Source organism: Lissotriton helveticus, chromosome 5_1 (genome assembly GCF_964261635.1).
Source record: "Lissotriton helveticus chromosome 5_1, aLisHel1.1, whole genome shotgun sequence".
Lineage (NCBI taxonomy): Eukaryota > Metazoa > Chordata > Amphibia > Caudata > Salamandridae > Lissotriton > Lissotriton helveticus.
Window position 1 is genome coordinate 1,714,643,999 of NC_136065.1, and position 22,654 is coordinate 1,714,666,652.

Genomic DNA, 22,654 nt, shown 5'->3' on the forward strand with positions numbered 1-22,654 from the left:
TTGATCAAGACAGATTTCTACAGCAGCTGAGTCTGGCTCTGGCAGACTGGGATGGGGTCCCCTGGGTTTTGGGGGGGATTGTAATACGATACTGGATATAGGATTAGATACTTCACACCCCCCACTTCAGGCCTCCATCACGACCAGACTGACCAAACAGTTTGCCTCCTGGACAGAGGGCTGGTCTTTATCTGGCGCCTGGCGGACACTCCATCCCACACGTAAGGAATACTCCTTTTATTCTCCTATGCACAACCTCCATACCAGAATTGACCACTTCTTATGTTCTAGAGCCATTATCACGAGCATGGGTGGGTCGGAATATCTAGCTAAGACCTCTGACCATGGGCCCCTAACACTAAAGCTTCTCTGGGGTAGGGTGCCGACCCCGGTACCCACCTGGAAATTGAACCCACGGTTGCTTGAGGACGCTCCCTTTCGCTCTTCCTTGTCTACTGCTGTCTATGATTACCTGAGGGAGTATTGGAACACAGCCTCCTCTAATTTGATTGAATGGACCCCTTAAAAGTAGTGATTAGGGGGGGCTGTGATAGGACAACTGGTAGGGGCTAGGCAAGAGATACACCAAAAACTGAGGGATGTGGAGAACAAGGTGCAAATACTGGAAAGGGAGGCGGCCCTCGACCCGAGGAGGAGCGGGGAGTTACAAACGGCTTACATTGACCACGCTGAAACGTTAGAAACCCTTAGAGTCATAGACTTTAAGGAATACACGTGCTGGAAACACACTGAGGTGGATAGACCTAGCACACTGCTTGCCCGACTGGTGAGGGACCAGCCTGATCCACCTCACACCACCTGCATACGTAACCAGATGGGGGTTATGGTTCACACACAAACAGAAATAAACACTGCATTTCGTACTCATCTTCAAACGCTCTATGCATTCCCGAGCCAATAGACAGTGCAAGGATTAATGAATATCTACAAGACGTGCCATTCCCTACACTATCAGAAACCACTAGGAAAGATATTGATGGCCCCATTACCCAACCTTAGATCCATGCAGCGATTAAGAGCTTAAACCGCAATAAGACGCCTGGCATGGATGTTCTCCCCGTGTAGTTTTATTTAACATACTCAGACCTTCTGGTATTATAAGATGGCGTTTGAGACCGGTCGCTTGCCTGAGTCCACAATGCAGGCATTGGTTGCGTCGATACCAAAACCTGGGAGAGATGAATTAGACATGACCAATTAGAGACCCCTCTCTTTGCTCCAGACTAAATACAAGATATTAAGTAAGGCCCTTGCAAACCGGATCCAATCGCACCTCCCCACACTTATTCATCAGGACCAGTGCGGATTCCTTCCGAATCGTAGTACACCCCTGAACACCCGCCGATTACACTCGATTATGTCGGCTACTACTAGTGACTTCCCCCATGCGGGATGTATAGCACTTGACCTCAAACAAGCATTTGATTCCCTGTCCTGGGGGTTCATGTTCAAGTCCTTAAAACATTTTACGTTTCCGGAAAATTATCTGCGATGGGTCCGCCTACTTTATACATGTCCTACGGCCAGGGCTCGCACTGGTAGATACATCTCAGACAGTTATGAGGTGCACAGAGGCACCAGACAGGGTTGCCACTTGTCCCCGTTGTTATTCTTCCTTGCCCTTGAACCTCTGGCACTATCTCTCCGTGGGATGGCGAACCGCATGGGTATCCCTGTCAATGGAGCACACCATCTTATATCCATATACGCGGACGATATACTGTTATATTTTCGAGACCTTACAGCTAACCATGATCCGATACCTGACGTATTCGACACGTTTGAGCAACTGTCGGGCCTGGCGATAAACCCCGTAAAATTGATAGTTTTTTTTTTCCAAGAGACACCACACATCACTCACATACAGTTCGGTACCCATCATATGCCAGTAGCCCCTGACACCTTTAAGTACCTGGGAATACAGGTGTATAGATCGCCTGCTGATCAGATTGATGGGAACATCCAACGGGCAATAACCAGACTTCGGGGCAGCATAGGGTTCCGGACCTCTCTGCTCCTGTCAGTGATGGGACGCATTGCTATCTCCAAAATGGTTATGCTCCCTCGCCACTTATATTATTTTGAAAATCTACCAGTGACTTTCCCTCAATCTATATTTAGCACATTGGATACAATTTTGATCAATCTTATCTGGAGGACAGGCCGGAGACCGATAAGCCTCTGAAAACTTCAGTTAGGAACAAAGGCAGGCGGACTGGGGGCCCCTGATTTTCGGGGATACTATTATGCCAGTCAACTCCAGTGGCTGTTCTATTGGACTGCAGGTAGGAACCTACACGAGATCAGATTTACCCCGAAAGACTTGGCCATGGTGAACTTCACTCCTTATTGCTGCCTAGAGCCAGGCTCCCCCTGGACTGCCCTCCCCTGTTAAAATGCGCCTTAACTTGTTGGAGAAGAGCTCTTTCTTATACGTCAATGACCCCACCATATGCAGCAAACATTCCCTTGTTGGGCATCCCCACACCGCAGGGCAGACTCACACGAAACAGACTCCGAGACTGGAGAGATAGAGGGGTGGAAGATGTGGGTTCCTTTTTTGGAGATGATGCGTTATTAGACCATGACTCATTTGTGCAGATCACGGGTGCTCCACCGAGTTTATATCTGTTGCACGCCACGGTAGCACATTATTTTAGGACTACCTGGGTGCCACAACGGACTACACCCACACAACACGAACTTGTACACCTATTATATTACATGGGGCCAGGAGGGCATTTGGTCCGTTGGCTGTATACGGGGATACGGGCACATGCAGCGCTCCCTCTTGTGACCCTGCGAACACGCTGGGCTGATGATACATATGATATGGTGCTGCCCATGATTAGGCGACTACTGGTGCGCAGTATGCCGAACCCTAAACACCCTGACACAATTGCCGGCCCCTACTGAGGCTTTATCCTGCTTATTGGGGCTACGACACCACTCTGGGAAGCAGAAAGTCAGATTAAAATTTATAGACTTGGCCCATGTCTTGAGCATTAGGGCCATAACCATGAAGTGGAAGTCCCCCAGACTCCCCGCAGTGCCACCATGGCAGGCTGACTTGCTGCTGTGGGGTCGATCGCAAGGGGCGGCCCTCCGGAGAGAAGAAGAGAGGGGACTACGTAAACACCCTATAGCATTGGAGTGGGAAGCTATGCTGATTGCCCTTGAAGCAATGGACCTCTCCCCAACTTTAACAGATGGGTCCCAGTAAGGTATATTTGCCCTTAGACACCTTGAGGTTTGCGGCCCCCCTTTTTACTGACACAGATGAGCATTATTTCTCTTATGCACTCTGTAGTTTATGTGATGACGGGAGAACCCACGAGCCTTGTACGTTCGGGAGGGACTGACCAGGTCGGGGCGGGTAAGAATTAATAGGTTTGTTTATTGTAAAATAATGCACGTCATTATACTGGTAATCGGATTGTACTTAGTGTGATCCTGCAATGAATGGCTGGGGGACAATTACAATCTATTGTTTTTTATTGATCGATTATACATCGTACTGTACAGGTACAAATGTTGTGATTATCTGCTCTAGATGGACCTAAGATTGGGGAGATAACGGAAAATGATTGTAATGCCTCTAACTGCTCTGCTCTTGTGGAGAAGTGTGGCTCACTGGTTAGAAGCAGCAGACCCTGAAGCAGAGGTCAGGCCCGGGACCAGGGTTCAATTCCCGACGCGGCAGGGTCTTGGGCTCAATGTCCGCGGACTTGATAATTCTCGCCTCGGTGCCTACTCTAATCATGGGTCCCACTCTGCAACTCTGGGCAATAGCTTGCTTAATCTCCACAACGGCCCCAACAGCGCTGGGATGCCTGGCTTCACCTTGGGGGTGCCCTGCAGGGGGCATCTCACAGGGAAAGGCAGGAAGGGTTCCACAGCGGTATACAGCGCCAGGATGCCCCGAGATGGGGCGGCAGTGCACTTTACAAGTATACACACATTTACATTTATGTATCTTACCATGCCAATTTGCGCTCGATAATAAAGTGTGTTAAAACAAAATCTGCATTATGGTGCAGGCAAACAGGCAAGGAATTCATCATTTCCCGGGCGTATTAAGAACAGTCCCTTCAGGGATCAGCTGCCGCGACTGTAACATGTAAATGCCCTGGGAAATTGATGAAAAAAGCAATTGCAAGTTCCTGATGCACTTCCTGGGCATTTCAATCCTCCCCTGACCTATCCCAATAATCTGCATTTAGTCTTTGTCAAAATTATGGGCATATATTATAGAAACATGATTTGAGGAAATTCAACTGAAATGTTTTTGGCATATCTTTTGCAGTCTGGCTAAACATATTGTTTGAGCATTAACATTTTCTTAAAGTGTTTAGAGTGTAACCATTAAAACAGCTTAGGTGGATGGGGCATGTGAGCAGGCGGCACTTAATACTGGATCGCTTGCGGTGAATAGAAGTCATTTTTAAATTTGACCCTCTGTGATCTACCTAGGCTGCCTTGCATTCAGGGAGCGTGTGTGAGCACCATGGCAGTGCAACAATGAATACTAGACATTGGTCCTACTCCTAAAGGCATTCCCTTTTGAGGAATTAATACCATATCACAAGCATTAGCAGACTTTGGGTGTAACCATCACATCTTACCTGAACAAAGCAGGATGGCTAAATACAGTTGTCTTGCCAAATACAGCCTCATTCCAAGCTTAATACTTTTGAATACAAAGTGTTCCACAGCACAGACTCTAACCATAGTCTCCTTTCACAAGTCAGTCTGCACAAGCTTTCGTGTGTCTCCTCAAAATTTCATTTGTTTGAATCGCCTTTTTGCCTTTGAACATTCTCCCTCACTAACTCAGAGCCACAAACTGAAGCCGTCATCAAATCGGCATGGGCATCCGAAAAAGCCATTATCCCTCCCAATCAAACGGGCTTCCGTAAAGGCCAAGGGACAACAACCAACATCATGGCCTTGTCCCTATTGATGGGTGAAGTAAAAACTACTAAGCTACCGCTATTCCTCTCATTCATCGATTATACTGCTGCCTTTGACCACGTGGACCGAAACAAACTCTGGGAAAAACTATTTAATTGGGGCATTCCGAAACACCTCCTGGATATCCCAATACTGCTTCACTCTAACATCTGGGTTAAAATCAAACTTGGAACTGGCCAACACCTCTCGAAGCCGATTAGGACACATAAAGGATTAAAGCAGTGGTGTTTATTAGCGCCCATCTTATTCAATCTGTTCATTTCGGGTTTACCTGGAGAACTCGACAAATGCCGCAATCATGCACCCAAGCCAGGAAAAGCCACCCTCTCAAGTCTGCTATATGCGGATGACTTAGTGCTGATAAGCCGGTCGCCAATAGGTCTTCAGCATCTCCTGAACTGTACCCATGCCTTTTCGGTAAAGAATGCCCTACAAATAAACCTGAACAAATCCAAGGTCATGACAGTGAACTATAGGAAGAAAAGGATCCCTTGTTGGTACCTGAACGGAGAAAAGCTTGAACGGGTAGCCACATATAAGTACCTTGGTGTCGTGCTGGATTCTAAGAATACGTCTAAGCCTCAGCTCCAGTCCATCCGAGGGAAGGCAACAATGACCTACCTTGCACTAAAATCACTAAAGCCCAAACTCCCTGACCTCACCCTTAAACCCTTCCTTGAAATCCTCCGAGCAAAACTTCAACCAACGCTCACTTATGGGAGTGAATCGTTGCACTGTTGGACACAGTTATAGGCAACTCTTACAGGGCCATCTTCAACCTCCCCAAATATGCTTCTCCAGCCCAAATTCGTTTAGAATTTGGGCTTGTCAAACAAGCACTAGAAAGACGGAGTGCATATGTAGGTATCTGGCGCAAGATCCGCGACTCTGACTCTGACTCCCTAAATGCCAGCGTCTGGGAAGAGCTACTCAGACGCCGCACTTCATTGCCTAGGGACTACTTATTTGGATCCCTTGAAGTGCTAGGTTTATCTGACATTTGGGAAACAGCCATAGACCTCCAGTCCTTCAAAAAATTGGCCAAAAAGTCTGCACGGATAATCTCAACAATAGAACACAAGAAAGATCTAGCCAACAGAGCGCACGGATGGATAACGGTGGGAGATTACGGTAAAATACGGCCACAAGCCTATCTTAACATCGGGATGAAAATAAAAGTTAAAGAAAAGTTTCTAAAACTGCGCCTTGGGGCTATCCCAATATTATCGCACCTGCTTCCATGGGAGAGATCTTATGTCTCGGACTTGTGTCGCCTGTGTAAATCGGGCAAGGAGGACATTGTCCACGTGATCTGTATATGCCCGAGATTAAGGGATCTGAGGCACAAACTACTGCTACCATTTTTTAGATCACATGCTGTTCGGACCTGTAGGGAGGCAGTTAAACTGTGTTTCTCCACCAACAACATCAAACTGAACTGCCAGGTTGTGAAGTTCTTTGACCTAACAAAGGAAAGACTCAATCACACTTGAAAGACTCATTGGGACTTAGTAACAACCTTGAATTGACCACAGTAATTGTTGCATTTTAAAAAAAAGTTAAATTACTTTTTATTGTCATATGGCTTTTATACTTGTAAAGATTTTAATTAATCATATACAAATAAATATTACCACTCCGTCATCAACTCTTCCCTCTTCCCTCAAAGCCCCCACGCTCAGACAATCTTTTCTAATCGAGGAGATGCGAAAAGATCATTCAAACCAGTAATGGACCGAAACATTCTGCTTGCCACCCGCACACTTGAGTAGCAACAATAACTGATAGTGGCGCAGGGGGCCTGAAGGGCGAAGGCACGTCAAAGGATTGAGGCAGCACAGAGAATGCACCCGAGTAGGGACGATCTTGGACCGATGTACTTGCTGGCTGGCTGGCAGTAAGAAAGCTTAAACTTGGAGATTAAGACAAAACGAATGAGCTTCAACTGTTATTGTAACATGCATTTGTAATTCCTGGACGTGGGTCTACTATACATAACCGCTGGCATTAGAACACTTACTGGTTTTCATTCACTACAAACGTCTTGATAATCGCAGCATACTCACAGTTAGTTTTCTTTACCCCTGGCTTTCACTGGTTTTGTGATCGTGACAACTTGCCCGTTAATGTTGAATCCACCTCTCTCTCTACAAATCTCGTGAATGGAAAGAAAGTCCAGTTTGTGTGACGTATTCACCAACACTGGGTCTTAAACAAAGTGAAGTAGGTCCAAGTAGGCGGCCATCTTTGAGTCAGGCACTACTCATTTAGGCATTAAAAGAACGAATGTGAGTACCTTTCGTATGATACCTTGGCGTTTCTCTCTTCACCTTACCTTAAACAAGCGCTGAAAATGCAAAAGGTCTCACCATCATTTAAGTTAAAGCAATTCTGTTTATAATTAGGTGTTTTTTTTAGCTTTGCTTTTATTACTGTTTTTCAAACTTTCATGTACATAACATGCATATGTATACATATATTTACATGTATGCATGTATTTATATAGATATGCAGATGTATATATATTTTTATATATGTATGTATATTACCTACTGGCGGTCGCCAGTAGGTATATATAGTTAGGATTTTTTCTCTATGGGATTTTTGAAAATTCTATGTCTAATAACTTTGGCGTTTGTGGACGGAATTGGCTGAAATTTTCAGGAAAATGGCACATTTTGTTTCTGAGCAGCCCCTGAAAATTTTGGGGGGGTTCGTCAAGGGGGGGCCGAGAAAAAAGGGGGGTCCCAAAACGCGTTTTTCCCATGTTAATTTCCATAGGGCGGTTGGCCTCACTTTTAGCCCGAACGGCTGAATGGATTTGCACGAAACTTGGCAAAATTGTAGGGACTGGTAGCCCGATGTGCCTTTTGTAGGTCTCAATATATGTGCTCCAGTGGATTTTGAGAAATTAACGTTTAAAAAAAGATATATATCTGTAACAGCGGACCTGGCAGCGTCCCAGGACACGTACTTTACGCGCAACGGAGCTTTGTGAAGCGAAGCTGATTGGTTCTCCGGCGTCTGTCAACATTCCAAACAGTCCGTAGCGGCCGCCATCTTGTCTCTCGGTAGGATCGAGAGACAAGAGGAGGCGAAAGCGAAGGGGCAAATGACCATAAGGGGGAATAGTAGATCCTCGCTGACCCCCTAGGTTTGATGTGGAGGTTTTAAAAGGGCCCCGCGGGGCAAAAAAAAATAAAATAATAATAATCGAACGGCTGAATGGATTTGCACGAAACTTGGCAAAATTGTAGGGACTGGTAGCCCGATGTGCCTTTGCTAGGTCTCAATATATGTGCTCCAGTGGATTTTGAGAAATTAACGTTCAAAAAAAGATATATATCTGTAACAGCGCTCCGCTTCGCGTACTTTTCGCGTTACGGAGGTTTGCAAAGCTGATTGGTTTTTCGGCGTCTGTAAACATTCCAAACAGTCCGTAGCGGCCGCCATCTTGTCTCTCGGTAGGATCGAGAGACAAGAGGAGGCCAAAGCGAAGGGGCAAATGACCATAAGGGGGCATAGTAGATCGTCCCTGACTCCCTAGGTTTGATGTGGAGGCTTTGAAGGGGTCTCGCAGGGCAAAAAAAACAAAACAGTTTTTTTAGTTTTTTTGCGTGGAGTGCGCCCGGTTCGCGAACCGGGAAGCGTTCTGGGGAGCGTACTTTCTTGAAAATTAGTGAAAAAAGTTAGAGTAAAATAATAATTGTGAGTGATCAGATGTAGGGTAGCTCTGAGAAGAGCTTTTGGGTTTATGGTACATTTAGGTACTTATAAGTAGGTACCAATGCACATTCTTAAATTCAGAGTGAAAACTCTGTTGCCCTCATCTGAGAAGTGAACTCCATCTCCTCTGTAGATATCTTGCATGTAGTAACGCAAGTTATTGTTGTACAGGGAGCCCATTCCATGGTCTCTCATGTAAGCTGAAACAGATTTGTTTACATGCTTCCTCGACTTCTCAATTTGTGGACAAAATTGGTTCGACCACCTCCATTTCTGTCTTTGGCATATATTTGAATATACCAAGGCAGTCTGAGGAAAAAGTGCCATCAATTGCTCAAAGGTGTCCTTTAAAAGCATTTCCAGACCTACCCCAGTCAAAGTGCCCAAATCATTACCTCCACAGTGCACAATTAACAGGTCAGGTTTTGGCAAATGCATAAAGGTTTTCACCAATGGTATCAATTGGTGACATTTTAATCCTCTGTGGCCAAACCACTTAATTTCCACATCTTGTAAATTGAGGTTAGGTAAATTCCTGTTTTCAGCGTACCTTTGAGCCCAATATATGTAACTATGTCCAACAATCCAGACAGAAAACATGGTGAGAGAAGGTTCTGCTGCAGTCAGATGAAGTGTGGCAATGAAATGGCAGTTGAAAAAATGAGAGTGTAAAATGAAAAAAACTGAGGAGTTTCTGTGTTAATGAAGCAGTAAGAGTGATTGGTGGATTTTGATTGCTGAAAACAGAAAGTTAGTGTGCATGGATGAGTTCGTTGAAAGATGTATTTTGAGTGGCGAAGAAAAAATCATTAAATGAAAGAATGCTCTGGATATGCAGGTGCACTGAGAGTTCAGAGTTCAATTGCAACATTGTTGTGTGAGAGGTCTTGCAAGAGGTGGTTGCTATGCAGAAAAAGCAGAGAGGGGGCAGAGGGGGGAAGGGTTTTGCTTTGAAAAAAGTGAGGGAAGAGTTTTGATTGGGTGACATGAGAGATATGTGTGAGGAATTACAGCATTTCTGTGCTTTTGATAGCTGCAGACTCTGGAGTGCATACCTTTTGCTCTGCTGAAGACAAATTGGTGTGTTTCTGAGACTGTTTTGAAACTCAAAGTATTTGCTAAGGTGAGAAAAGATTTCTTTAATTTAGATAGAAAATAGTGTGCTTTAAGGAGAAAATTATGAAGAAAGTTGTGTTTTTCAAATGTTGCTTTGTCTCAAGTGTTTCACAAATAGATTTTGTTTCTTTGAGAAATTGTAATTGGAGAAAATGTGAAGTATTAGTACTGACAGGGCTTTTATGTGCATAGGAGCTGTGGAGTGTTTTCAAATTATGACTTGTAAATCGTTTTTGAGAAAAAGCAATGGTTTTAATATTGATGAGAAGGACATAATGGTGTCTGCTTCTTTATAAGGTAATTGAGAGTCTCTGATGTTATTTTTCCCATTTCAATGTAAGAAGTTTGTCTGTGGAGCAAATTGCTTGTAAATATGCTCCCACCTGTGCATGGCAAATTTAGATTTTGAATGTTTCCGTTACATAGGCATGTTAAAGGTGATTGAAACATGCTGCAAAGGCAACCAAAAAATGCTTTTATGTGTCTGAAGGACATTTTAAGTCATTTCCCCATGTGCAGTGTTTTCAAATTATGAGTTGAAAATCGTTTTTGAGGTAAAGGAATGTTTTCAAAATGTATGTGCGCCATATGACCCCAAATTTCTTTTTCAGGGGTGCAGCAGGGTGTTCTTGAGACACCCCTGCACCGTCGGAAAAATTCGTAATTTGCGATGAGGTAATTGCTAATCGCAAATTGCACCATCATTCCTATGGGCCTCCTGCTGCATGGAAATGAATGGGTAATTTGTAATTAGCAAATAGCTCATCGCAAACTAGGAATGGTAAAGAATCGCTATTTATTCCTTAAAGTTCGCTATTTAGGAAATGCAAAAAACTTTGATGATACATATGGCTGTTTATCTCTAACAAGATAAGAAGCATAGGGATAGATTTATGATGACTGGCGCATCACCAGGGATGTGTTAGTCATTCTGTGCCGCTGTTCCGTCACCTATGGTGTGCTGCATTTACAATGCGGCGCATCATGGGGCAAAAACAGCACAGATGCGTGACGTATTTGTGCCGTAAAGTTGGCGCATTGCTGGAGTTGTATCGCAAGTGTGATGAAGCTCCAGTAAGGTTGAGGGGTGCCCCTGTCGCAGGGTTTCTGTTCTGACACAGAACTGTGGACAGAGGATTGGAACCTCGGCGAATTAGGGTGTCCCAAAACTCACCTTAGTAATCAAAACCCCTTAGCAAGCTAGGTACAGTGTCACATTGGATATAACAAACTCTCAATGTTTAGACAATCCAGAATATGAACTTATAGTACCTCAGGATACGTGGAACTCATGAACAGTCGGTCGTTATATATTTCTTAGAAACGAGAACATGGAGTTAAGAAGAACACATGTGTATTTGAAATGTTTATTTACTAATGCCGTCTTCTCAGGCGTAGTATCTTAGAATATACAAGTACACATATTATCAGTAGCAAAATTACCAGCATAGTCAATAGTACATAAAAAGCGAATGGTGACAGTATGTTAACATGCTGTAAATGAATAAGAGTTAGCAACACTTATAAGCAGCCGCGGGCCGTGGAGGGAGTTACGGTGGGGCAGGGAGGCGGGGAGGGGGAGGGGCAAGGTAGAGAGGGCTCCACCCTGCTTCTCCCCCTCCCCGCCTCCCTGCCTCACCGTAACTCCCTCCACGGCCCGCGGCTGCTTATATCTCACCCTCCCTAATACACATATTATATTATTTGCTAAGAAGGTCTCATTGTGTTGGTTTAGGGCGTGCCGATACTTTAGTGTCTTAGATTTGAAGGAATCACATCAGCATAGAAAAGATAATCCATATGCCGTGCTTAATATCGCCAATGGCATTGTGCCATAATATTCTAGCATGCGATTGCGGAACAGTGTCAGCAGCTGCAGGGCGGGAGCTTGCACAGGAGGGACATCCATATTTAAAAATGTAAAAAAGCACAAGAGCGTCCGCTGGTAATGCAAGTAAAAATGGGAATCCACGAAGCACAGTGGAAAAATATAGAATGAAAGAAAGCAGGGATGACTCCAAAGATTTTCTCAAATGAAGTCACGAGACCACTGGTAACAATTTTAAAAAAGTGCGCCAGGCCCTTTGTGGAGGACGCGTTAGAGATAGTCCGAACCATCTTGCTGAAATGGAAAGGCGAATCTGTATTTAAAAGGGTCTGCACCTCTGTACGGGTGTTCGCTGTGTGAAGCACGAAAGTTTCACGGGCCGAACTCAAGGCCACCTCTCTCTGAGACAAAATAGCTCTTATTCTTGCCATGCCGTTGAAATGTGCTGCCAAGGTTGGTATTTGTGGCCAGATTGAAAACTCCCTATGTTCATGTGTGGGAGGAAATAGAACATTTCTGCAGCAAATAACCCGTTCATTTACTGTTACGATAAAATGAATACTTTTAATTAACCCAGAACAATCTTCATTATTGAGCATCAAATAACTACCATTTTCCAAGAACTTGAACGTGGGGATGATAGCAGGAACTGGTGTGCCTTGCAACACGCAAGCCATATTTGGTCGGTGTTTGTTGCATGAACCGTGTAACTGTATGTGCCTACACATTAGTGAATGATCTGGCGTCTCAGTGCATTCCTCTCCATTCAGATAAAGTTCTTGATCATCTTTGAAAATCTGTATGTGTATGGAAGCGACCAGACTTCATGAAGAAAACCACTACCTAAAGGTTAATAACGACCTATTGGTATATATTTCATACAATTTGAAAACTTATATAAAGCAAAAGGCAGCGTTATTAAACCGTGGATAAGGCACGTTGCCAAAGCAGTCAACCTTTTGGATTTATACTGGAAATGTTAAAGGAAGAGTTACGGAGTAGGGCCTGTAAATCTTTAATAGACAACGAGTAAAATTACTCCAACCATCATATTCCTCTAACTCCGGGATAGTAGGGGTGTTTAATTTTTTAGAAGTAGCCAATCCAAAGCATTTGGTCTGGGAAATTGTTTCATTCACAAACCACATATGTTTTGGGATGAGACATGCACGGTGGAAAGCCTCAGTGCCTTGTACCTGCCAGGTTCGTGAACCCCAAACTGATGTAGATCCTGGATATTTTTACTCTGTATTACGTTAGCATGGTCTCATTACTGGTTTAAACGCCATTTTTCCTTTTTTGTAACTTCTGCACACGACACTTAGTTGTTGCTTTAGCTTTCAGCCTACCTGCGTCAAGATCTATGCCTGCTTCAAGCAGGCGCAGGGTTTTGATGTAGCTTTGTCCTATCTGATTGTAAATGCGGCACACCGTGGGTGGCAGAGCAGCGGTGCACGTTAACTGGTGCATCCCTGGGGATGTGCTAGTTAATATAAATCTGCCCCTTTACATTTAATTATGTGCAGGGGACACAGAGTAGGTGAGGTTTATCCAAGGTTAAGAAGAGATGAGTCCTGTTCAGTGAAAAATTGGAGATAGGCTTCAGTATATTATATACTTAAGTAGTGTGTTAAGTTTTTGATGACTGTTATTAATTTACTGTTGGGTAATAGTGGTTAATAAAAATTTTTATTATATTTTACCACAGATTCAACTGCAGATTATTTCAAGATTTTAGGATGCCTAGCAAAGAAAGAGTAAGAAAGGCTGCAAAACGTCAAAGACAGCAGGACCATGGAATAATGCAGCAGTCCTCTAACAAAAAGATTTGTCAAGTCACCAAGAAAGCACCGGGTAAGAGTCGAAAAAGAGTCATAAGAAATATGTGTAGTAAAAAAAATATTACTACAGAAAATGTTTCAGTCCAGAAAAGGAGAAAGAATTCAAATGGTAAGGAAAGGCCAATGAGAAATGTTACTGCTAGAGTAAGAGATAACTCTATGCATGAAAGTAGAAGGAAACAACATTTTAGGGATATTCGTAAACGAATGTTCCGCCACAGGATAATTTGGAATTTGTTAAAAAATATTAAGAAAGGTCAGCAGAAAGTGGTTTTTTATAAGAGAAAAAAAATAGTTGAGAAAGTTATTGATCAGGCATTTGAAATTAAACGTAAGTTATTTATTTTGACAATCAATAGAATTAGGAAGCTAAACAAGGTAATTTATGATTTCAAAAGAAATAGTAGATGGAAGAGAATAGTTAATCGTAGTAATTTTTGTGAAGTTTTTTCTGGAGAATGGATGCATAGTTCAAGCTCTGAGGCATTTTTTAATGAGGAGAGTTATTTCCAGGATAATGATTTGGTGCATGCAGTTGACACCAGTGGTCGAGCTTATGAAGTGAAAGATGGTTGTCCAGTTGAAAAAGAAAAACTTGTGAGAACAGAGATAGAAGAGGTGTTAGGTAATGAGGTTTTAGGGAGACGTCCTAAGGGTCCTGTGTACACCTGGAAGTGTAGTAGTATTTGCAGTGTACGACAGGATTCCATCAATTTGCTTTGTGATTTTATACGGTCATTTAGTAAGAAAAGTTTGAAGCAGAAAATGAAGTTGTTGCAAGAATTAGATCCTTGCAGAGTGAGAGAAGTGATAGGTTTGCATGGTCATTCACTGGCTTGTCTTTCCAGGAGAGTATGCCAGAGTGTTTTTCATCATTTCAGGATGCTAGCAGTGCATCATAATAAAGTGAGGAAATTAGTTAGAATGTTGTATTATGCTAAGAGTCCAGCAATTATGCTTAAACAATTATGCGCTGCTCTTTTGCATGGTTCTGAAATAGATGTGAAGAATATATGTGAAGAAATTGAGTTTTGTTACTTTGGAAGTAAAGAGGAGAATGTTGAAATTGACCAAGAAGAAGAGAGTAATGTGGAAGATAGTGTACAGGTTTCCAGTACAGATAATTTCCAGAGGGAAATTGCGACGTTTGAGGTGAAATCAAGTGAGAGGCCAAATTTCACTTGTGTGTGTTGTCGACGCACTTATTATAAGAATCAGACTAAGTTAGTGGATTTATATGGAAAAAGTGAAAGGGAAAATAATAGTGAATGGAAGGATTTTGCAACATACTTGATGGTAGAAAATTGTTTTGATTTGGGATTGGATCAACGTGTGTGTACTTATTGTTGTAACAAATTAAATCAAAACCAGATGCCTGCTAGAGCAGTTCATAATAATCTGGAATTGGTTGAGATTCCTTCTGAATTGAAGGATTTAAATACTTATGAATCTATTTTGATTCAAAGTATCCATCCCTTTCAGGCTATTGTAAGAATGGAGCCAAAGACAGGGAAATTGTCTCCATCAGATTTACAGAGAGGATTAAAGGGAAGAGTTGTTTATTTGCCTCTAGATTTGAAGAAAAACATTAACACAATTGGAGTAGAAAAAGTGGAAGAGGAACCTCTTGTTATCTTAGTTAATGGGGTTCCGACAAAGAATAAGAAAATATGGCAAGATTTAGTAGATGTTAGGAAAGTCAAAAGGGCAACATTGTATTTGAAAAAATATAATAAATACTATAAAAATGTATATGTTGCAGAAGAGGAAGTAAGTGAGGAAGAGGATAGCGATTTGTGTGCTGGTCAAATTGAGAAAGTAGAACCCTGTACTAGTGAAGAAATATATGAACATTATAGTGTTCATCCTTTGCATTCCAAGGAAGTCATGGGGAATGCTATTGAGTTGTTTCAAATGAAACAAGCGAAAGGGAGTCCCATTAGTGTTTGGGAGGAAAGTTTGGAAGCTCGGTGTTTCCCACAGCTTTTTCCAACAGGTCAGGGAGGAAGATATGATAAGCGACCTCATCAAATTCCTGCTTCTGAATACCGGACTTTGCGATTGTATGCAGGAGATCCTAGGTTTCGACAATGCATTCCTTATTTGTTTCATCTCCTGTTTGAAAGCGATCTGTCTGGACTGTCATATGCAGTGAACCACATCTTGAAAAGTGGTATACACATGCAAAACATCTCGGCAAGTGACTTTATGGATAAAGTCAATGTCCAAGACAGTATTTTGGATTCTCACCTGATTAATCTCATGGCGTGTCAGCGTGGTACTAATGAGTACTGGTACCGTCGTCATGGTGATTTAAAATGTATGCTGAGGAACTTAGGAACTCCCACATGGTTCCTCACTTTGAGCTGTGCTGAGTATGGCTGGGAAGACTTACTTGAATTTCTACGAGAGGCAAATGCTAACGTAGAAAACATTGAATTCAAGACACCCGGAGAACTGTGCTCTTTGGATCCAGTCAATGTATGTAGGTACTTCAATCATAGATTTGAAGGTATGATGTCTTTCATCATGAATAAGAAGAATCCACCTCTTGGAGAGGTGTTGGATTTCTTCTGGAGGAAGGAGTACCAAGCAAGAGGTGCTCCTCATATACATATGTTGCTGTGGATCAAGGATGCACCTAAATTTGGAACGGATGCAGACGACTCAGTGATGAGTTTCATAGAACAGTATTCTACGTGTGCTGTTCCAAACGCAAAGGAGAAAAAAAGCCTAAGAGAAAAAGTTCTACGTTTCCAAAGCCATCGATGTGGAAAGTACTGTCGTCGTAAATTCCGGAACAAAGACAAGTTCTACACCAAATGTCGTTTCGGCTTTCCACGATCGGTGATTTCTAAAGGAAGAGTGAACAGTTTGATGTCTTCGCTGCGACATAATGTGATGAAGAAATCACCTAAAAACACATACAATTTGAAGAGGAACGAAGAGTCTAAGTAAATCAACGACTACAACCCGGTGATTTTGTCCATGTGGAATGCTAACATGGATATACAGTTTGTGGCTGATAACTGTATGGCTGTGGCTCGGTATGTGACATCTTACATCACCAAAAAAGAGAAGACAGAATTGAAGGATATGTGGGAGGACATTTCCCATGAAAAGAGCCTCAGCAAGAAGTTGTACAGTTTCAGTCTGAAGATGTTGTCGCATCGAGAAATCGGAGCTTACGAATGTTCTGACCGGTTGTCTTCAGCAAGTCTCTATGCCAAGTCCAGGAGTATCGTTTGGGCGAGTGTTGGTCTTGCTGCAACGCGTAATCGAGTTCTGAAACCTGTGCGGGAAATTGAGTATTTGGCGGAAAAGGAGCCAAACAGTACCGACATTTTGAAGAGCAACATGTTGGATACATATTATCCAAATCGAAGCAGTCACCTCGAGAATGTTTGTCTGTATGAGGTTCTGCAAAATTACATATTCAAGAGGAACATCAAAGAAGATACTGAGAAAGGAGTGTATGCTGTAATAGGAAGTGAGGGATGTCTGGTCAAGCAAAGAAAATGCCACTTGATAAACCATCGAAAATTGAGTGGCGAATCTCCTGAAAAAAAGGAGTTTTTCTATTTAGCACTTTTGCAACTTTTTAAGCCTTGGCGTGCAGAAGAGGAACTGCTTGGAGATTTCCTTTGTTACGAAGACTCATTCAATGCTGCCAAGGAGACCATAGAATGTCCTGCTTTTCCCAAATATGTAGAAATGTTGAATGTGGAAATTGAGCAGGAAGCAACGATTGCAGCCGAGATTGCCAGAGACAGTTCTCAGGACAGTCAGAGTTCTGCTTCATTGAGTCAGGATCCACTAGGAGGACCTCTTATCGAAAATGAAGCTGCCACTGCTATGAATGAAGTGGAAAGAGCCATGGCACATGCTCAGGAGGATGTGGTTAACTTAGAAGAGTTGGAAAGACAACTCAACGTTGAGCAGAGGAAAATATATGACGAACTTACCATGCAAATTGATCATGGATTAAGTCATGACAAGAAAGAGTGCTCATGTACGTCGTTGAAGCCTGTCCGACTGTACGTGAGTGGAGAAGCGGGAACTGGAAAAAGTTTCCTTATTAAAGCAATTTCATGTTATTTGCAGGAAAGGACAGAGTCATCGCTGTCTTGTGTTGTCACTGCTCCAACTGGACTGGCAGCACATAACATTAAAGGGATTACTTTACATCGTTTACTGATGCTGCCAGTGGAGCATGACAACAAATTAGAATATCACAAGCTATCTGGAGATGCTTGTTTTGAAGTTTCAAGAGTCTTGAGGAAAATGAAACTACTTATCATTGACGAAGTAAGCATGGTTTCCAATGTCATGCTTGCCTTTGTGCATTTGAGAATGCAAGAAGTTCTCAAAACAGAGTATGATGTGTTATTTGGTGGCAAACACATCATTGTTTTCGGAGATCTTCTGCAGCTGACACCAGTGAAAGGGCAACCTGTGTTCAAAATGCTCACGCATGAAGATACCAGGAAGTGCTTAGGGAGTATTGGCAACGTCAATATATGGTTAAACTTCAATTATGCTGAACTGCATGAAAATATGCGTCAGGCAAAGGATGAAGTTTACAAGACTATTCTACAAGATGTTAGAATTGGAAAAGTGACCGAGCATGGGAAAGAAGCTTTACATGCACGATTACTGACAAATTTATATCCAGACGAAGATGTTGTGCCTGAGAATATTTTTCAGAAAGTTACTGAGAAAAAATCTGGAATATGTTTGATGCCAACTCTTGCAGAATGTGCCAAATTCAACAACAAAATGTTGCATTTAGAAAAGCAAGAGATTGTGAAATTGGAAGCTATTGACAGAGTAGAGCATATGGGATCAACAATTATTTTGTCTGAGAATCTGAAAACAAATTTGGATTCATTAGAGAAGAGTATATCTAAAACTGCGGGTTTTGAAAAGACTCTGAATGTGTGCTTGAACTGCCGTATAATTTTAAGAAGGAATTTACATGTTGAAAGAGGTCTGGTAAATGGATCAATGGGTAATGTTGTTGATTTTGTGAAATACAGAAATAGAGATGGAATTGAATTTTTAAAAATTAAATTTGATGGCATTGAGGAAGTACAGCTAATTGCTCGTTGTTCTGCTAGATTTTTGCTTGTAAAAGACTTATATGTTCGTCGTAAGCAGTTTCCTGTTTGCTTGGCATATGCGGTGACAATCCATAAATCGCAAGGTTTAAGTGTAGATTGTGCATTGGTGAATATTGGCAGTTCTGTGTTCAAGGAGGGTATGGCATATGTGGCATTGTCACGAGTTAGGACTTTATCGGGATTGTACTTGATTGAGTGTGATGTCACAAACATTTGTGCGGATCTAGATTGTGTTAAGGAATACAATAGGTTGAGAAGAGAGTATGCGCCACATTTGCCTCAGTATCCTTTGTTTGAGAAACGTGTGGTAGGCCGGAAACGAAGAAATGTGACCAATACTGGGGAGGTTGTAGCAAAAAGACGAAAAGTCGATGAACCTGAAATTATAAGCAGAAACAAAAAGGATTCTGTTGAAGATGTTGTTGGTTTTCAATTTGAAAACAGTTCTGGTGTCAACTGCTATGCTAATGTAGTGGTAAATGTTTTGTTTTCTCTACAAAATGTAAAAGAAGAGATTGTGGTCAATTCTGATCAAAGATTTTGCAGTTTGTTAAATTCTGTGTTAGAGAAATGTAGCACTGATAGAACAAACATAGAAAGTGTGTCTGAAATTCGAAATCTGTTAGACAGATGTTCAGGCCAAACACAATTCTCTCAAAATAGTCAGCAAGATTGTCAGGAGTTTTTAATGTATATGCTTGATGTATTGCATGATGAAGGTGTAGATGTAGATCACCTGTTTGGGCTTTCTTATCAATGGCAGCATGACTGCGAGAACTGTAGGGTATCAAGTACTACTAGTGTAGACTCAGAAAGATTTATATATTTAACTTTGCCAGACAGTAAATCAGTCTCTTTTAATAAGCTAGTAAAAGCAGCTGATCACAACATGGAGTGTAGCCAATGTAAATCTGAAATGATGTCCACATTATTTATACGAACATATGGCCAGTATGTCATTTTAATGTTCCAACGATGTAGGCCTGATGGAACAAAATTGACAACTTTAATTAAAAATTTTGTAGCTTCGCAGTTGTCAATATCAGGAAGGACTTTTGTAACTGCAGCAATTATATATCATGATGGCCCTTCAATAACATCAGGACATTACACAGCTTATTTAAAGTCTAGAAATGGCTGGTCATTCTGCAATGATTCTGTTTTAATTTTCAAAAAGAAAAATTGCCATATGACCTTAAAAACTCTTACCTGGTGTTTTTAAAACCAAAATTTTAGGGAAAGAATCTCGGGATGTGCTCTGAGGAATTTCAAGAAGTTCTCATGGCTCCTACACTATTTGGCCTTGAGGATAAGTGTAGTACAGAGACATAACTTTTTACCATAACACTGGACGTTATTGAGAAATACGTGCACTTTGAATGAGTTCAGAAAAACTATTTCTTTTTATAAGCTAATTGAAGCAGCCAATCAAAACATGGAGTAGAGGGAATGTAAGTCTGCAATGCTGTCTACTGTTTTACATTGCTTTGTGATTAAAAGTGATGTAGAGAATTAAATAATTGTACTAGTCATAAAGGTAGTGTAAGTCTGCTTCATAGTAAGCAGTATCAGTGTGATAGGAAATGTAGAACATGATTGAGCAAGAAGGGGAAGATATTACTAGTCCAGGATTGTGTAAATGATCTTCAACATTTTAATTCTGAAAGTTGCGGAAATGCGAAAAGACGGGATTGGCTAACAAGAAATCCAAGAGTTATACATGGCTCTGACAAGATTTGGCCTTGTGGAATCTTGTGGTAGAGAGCAAGAAGTCATTTATTGTATGTAACATGTTTTTGAAAACGATGGAGGTTTTCTTTCAGAAAGTGGCGGGTTGAAAGTAATAACAGCACAACAGAGTGTAAGCTGTTCATAGGACATCCTTGGCCGTCATGGAAAGTAAGTTAACTTTAAGGAGTTCTGAATTCTGATTTCTAATGTTGTATGGGTTTTTTAAACACAATCATTTTGATTGTGGTTTTTTTTCCCCGCTGTTATATGATGAATACCTTCAAGTCACTGTTTTAGTGAGATTTGATACATTCTGAGAACAGCAAAAATAAACCATTTAACATGTATAATTAATTCTGTTCTGTTTGCATTTATGATGTACATGTAGAACTGTGTAGGAGGCATGGAGAAGGTGAGGCTTCTGTAAGTGTCAAAGTTGTTGCATACAGTGCTCATATTCTACGTAGTCTTTTATATTTCATTACTTTCACTGTTTCTGACTGATCTAAAAAATTTTTTTTAAAAAGAACAGTAAGTATAAGGGAAGGAAACAGACAGTTATGTTAAAAGAAACACAGCTATAGGGAATAAACTAGGGATACTGTTACCCGCAATCCTCTGCTGATGATGTCACTGAGCATGTCATGAATGATGTAATATGTGACATCATCAGCAGTGGATTACGGGTAATAGTATCTCTAGTTTACTCCCTTATAGCTGTCTTTCTTTTAACATAAGTGTCTGTTTCCTTCCCTTATACTTACTGTTCTTTTTTAAAAAAAAAAATTTTTGGTTCGCTTCCGGTTCGCGTACCGGGGAGCGAACTGGGAAGCGAACTAAGAGAAATAGAGGTTGGCACAGTTGCAAATATTGTACCAATTTTTTAATAACGGGGAGGTAGTTCTGAAAAGAACTTTTTTTTAAATTGTTTTTGTTGTTTTATATTTTTTTTATTATTTTTCTGAACATTTTTTTACTTTTTTTGAATTTTTCTGAACAGTTTTATATTTTTTTTGTTTTGTTTTCGGAGGGGGCAACGAAAACGATTCATTGTAAAGGGCTCAACAGGAGCAAGAAAACAAAAAAAAAGAATTTATTGTTTGGGGAGTTTCGGACAAACATGAGTATGATTGTCAATAGCTCTGTTGATCAGAGTGATGCTACTTTCTGCGTAGCAAATGAATCCACTGCAATGTACGCAGACTTGTTTTACTTCACGAAATCTCGTTTGTATATTTGGCACCATCTCCCTGCCCTCTGGTCCCGTTACTTCCGGTACAACAGATCTTCTGGCCATAATAGGGAGATTATCTAGGTCGTCCTGTTCCTCTTCTTCCTCTTCTTGCTGAATTATAACTTTAGCAGGTGGTCCACTCTTCCTTGGATGTGGTGGAGGTGGTGGGGAAGCACCAGCTGAAGCTAGTAAAGAAGCCATTGCTCACTGGTAACAAAGGGTCTTTCTCTCACAATGATGAAAGTCAGAGTGAGGAAAGAAGGAGGGATTTTCACCATTTGGGAAAAAAAATAGTTCTCAACCAATGAAAAGTGTTCATTTTAGATCATATGACCTAGTCTTACATCATTAGGAAACCGAAAGTGAAATGAACCAATGAAAAGTGTTATTACCAAGTCACATGATCTGCTGTGTGTATGTTACGCGCTTTGCAGGGCCTCCCGGTTTGCTTCCAGAAACCTGTGCTTTGCGACTCGGTAAGCGTACGAGTTCGCTAACGTAGAACGTCATATGACGTATCACGCGACAACGCGAAACGTCATGCGGACGGGAGGCGTCACGATGTTGTTTTCTAACGCGGCAGTTGCGGTAAAGAAACGTTTACCGGCTCGCGGTCTATTTCGCGGCATCAAGGTCAGCTAACGGGAAGCTTCCCGATTCGCGAAGCGGGAACGAAGAAAAAAAAATATTTAAAAAAAAAGTTATTAATAAACATATAAAATATATTTTTGGATTTAAAGAAGAATACATTTTACAGCTACAGATATTAGCTGTTAAAAAACCAATGAAATTCACTGAAAAAACCATAGGTTATAGACCATATATAGTTAGGAATTAGCATTTACAAAACCTTGAAAATTCACTGAAAAAACCATAGGTTATAGACCATATATAGTTAGGAATTAGCATTTAAAAAAACTTTTTTTACTCACACAAAACCATTGAAATTCCATATATAGTTAGTTGCACTAACTATATATCGCGCACCCGCAATCCACTGCTGATCATGTCACATATTACATCATTCATGACATGGTCAGTGACATCACTGATGACATCA